Here is a 2604-nt window from a genome sequence, read left to right as displayed (position 1 = left end):
CTCACTGCAGCTTCAACCTCCTGGGCTCAAGCCATCCTCCTGCCTCAGCCTCCCCACTAGCTGGGACTACAAGCGTGTGTCACCAAGCCTGGCTTATTTTTCTGTAGACATGGGAGTCTCACTATGTTGTCAGGGCTGGTCTTGAACTCCTGGCCTCTTGCTGCCTCAGCCCCCAAAGTGCTGGGTTTACAGGCATAAGCCACTGTCTGGCTTCCCCTACCCTCCCCTGCCCCCGACAGGGTCTCGCTCTGTTGCCCGGGCTGGAGTGCAGTGGTGTGATCTCAGCTCATTACAGCCTCAAACTTCTGGGCTCAAGCCATCCTCCTGCCTCAACCTCCTGAGTAGCTGGGACCACAGGCATGAGCCACCATGCATGGCTTTTTTTTTTTTTGTAGGGATGAGGTCTTACTATGTTGCCCAGGCTGGTCTCAAACTCCTGGGTTCAAGTGATCCTTCAAACTTGGCCTCACAAAGTCCTGGGATTATTACAGGCATGAGCCACCACTCCCAGCCTCAAAATATCTTATTGAACTGTGTTCACCTATTTTCCAGGCGGTTGACCATGGCTAACTGAAACTCAGGAAAACAAAACCTTGGATAAGGGGAGACTACTATAATAACATTGTCTTTGAAGGCCTTTCAGTCCCCAACTCTCCCCCCATTCACCCTAAAAAAAATAAATTGAACCCAGCTAGGAACCGGACCCCAACCCAGGGTCCCGGACCACCTCAATCTTGTCTATGCCACTGTAGTGAGCTCAGCAAATTGAGGAATTATTGGCCAGAGTGTCAGGGGCAGGCTGAAGAAGGAAAGTAATTTTTCTGCCTTCTGCCCTGAAACAGTTTCTTCCTCACATTGCTGAACAGAGAGCACTGACCCAGCCGGGCCAGAGTGAGGACTAGTGAGAAATGTCTAAACTGCTGATGAGATGCTGGAGACCAATGTGTCGGGGTGGGTGGGTCGTGGGTAGGGAGGCGAAGAAACCTAGAGATGGGAATAGGAGCGGTCTTCACCTTGCCCCTAGGCCAAGGGACCCTTACTCTCTCTGCCACCTACCTCAATGCCAGCAGCCTGTTTGTACTAGACCAGAGCAGTGCAGGTAGTGCTGACTCGTAGGTGAACTCAGTCAACCCAGAATCCCAGGTTTGGGAGGGACAGCCTTTTGCTGTAATACAGAAATGCCACCCGTTGGTGCAGGTGATGACCCCTCACTCCCCACGGGCACATTAGGTAGGAAGATACGTCCGACATCCAGGCACAAAAGGGTCTTGTGGCAACACCCCGCGATCTCAAGAGCACCCAGACAGAGGGAGTGGAGGCAGGTACTGATAGTTTTGTTGCCCTCGAGGTTCGGAGCACAGCTGGACACCAATGCCCCCTCCGCTGCCCAGCTCAGCAGCCCTTCCTCCCCAGCTTCTTTCCCACCCCCAGCCTCCTTACCGAGTCCAGTGTCCTCAGTAATGCAATTTTACCAGCCCAGCTCTCAGCGAGTTCTCGAGGGGCGGGGCCAGCGCCGTTGCGTCCCGCTGCAGTAAGGGACCACTCATTCCCCTCAGCTCAACCCCTCAGCCATTGGTTGGAAGCGAGTGGCTCAGCCATTGGCTGAAACCCACCTCCTGGAGCCGAGACAGGCAGGTTGCCAAGAAGCTTCGGAGAAGAGGCTGGCTTTTTGCTGTCACTCTCGCAACAGTCCAGAGTCCATTATACCCCTGGTGTGCAAAGAATGGGACCCTCGCGCACCGGGGCTGTATGTCCGGAGCTCGGGCAGTGTGGAAGGTGACGAGGAATCCAAAAGTTGGGCTGAGAGGTGGGAGATTTTGAGTCGCCCCTACCGCCCCTCCCTGGAGGAGGCCTTGGGATCCAGTCCAGTTTCTTCCGGCTGTCATCTCCACTTTAATTAACCCCAGGGTACATACCTCTATCTACCCTGTTGCAACTACAACCACCCTGTTTATCTTTTAGAGAAAGCAAGGTCAGTCGCTCAATTCTTATATTCCAGGAATGAGAACAGAAATGCCAAAAATAGTGGTTCCAAGAATTTGAGATTCCTTGGGCTAGTCGAATTTCTCCCCAAACAAAAACGAACCAACAACGCTGAATAGCCATCTTTTATTTTGCATAGAAAAAAAAAATAATAATAATAATCGCCCCTTGGTGGTACGCGCCCGTAGTCCCAGTACTCGGTAGGCTGAGGCGGGAGGATCGCTTAAGCCCAGGAGTTCGAGGTTGCACTGAGCCAAGATCGCGGCACTGCACTCCTGCCTGGACAACAGAGCAAGACCCTATCTCTAAAACAAACTGCCTCTTAACAAGAGCAATGGCAGCTTAACACCCCGAAGTATGAAGGTTGTAGTCTCTTATCTCAAAATAAGGGGCACAAATATAATACATTTTCTATTACCCTTTTGTCATTTGATGCGGGACAAAATTTATCAAACCTAGTCCCCTAACCCGGACAAATGTATCCTTACACTGCCCTCTACAGGCCAGGGGGTGGAGATACAATTTTAATTAGTTTAAGTGAAGGTGTTCACCTTTAATTTTGAAAGATCATTTCCTTTCCTTTCCTCTCTCCAACTAGAGCTTTTACCAGGAATCAGGGAA

General features: G+C 51.4%; 1 protein-coding gene across 3 annotated transcripts in view; it reads right to left on the bottom strand.

The window, feature by feature from the left end:
• SUOX (sulfite oxidase) overlaps window positions 1-1600 on the bottom strand; it is a 6817-nt gene extending 5217 nt beyond the window's left edge. Inside the window, exons 1-2 of one of the 3 annotated variants that reach the window (XM_011970004.1) lie at window positions 1441-1546; window positions 1057-1165 (exon numbers count right to left, since the gene is read on the bottom strand). The gene's annotated coding sequence lies outside the window, so the exon portion shown is untranslated. Of the gene's footprint in view, window positions 1-1056 lie in introns of all 3 variants that reach the window. The other 2 variants (XM_011970005.1, XM_011970003.1) reach the window with 2 other exon arrangements.
• Window positions 1601-2604: the final 1004 nt, after the last annotated feature.

This window comes from Mandrillus leucophaeus, unplaced genomic scaffold, assembly GCF_000951045.1.
Source record: "Mandrillus leucophaeus isolate KB7577 unplaced genomic scaffold, Mleu.le_1.0 Scaffold922, whole genome shotgun sequence".
Taxonomy (NCBI): domain Eukaryota; kingdom Metazoa; phylum Chordata; class Mammalia; order Primates; family Cercopithecidae; genus Mandrillus; species Mandrillus leucophaeus.
Note: the sequence above shows the minus strand (reverse complement) of the source record. Positions and strands in the feature narration are given on the sequence as shown.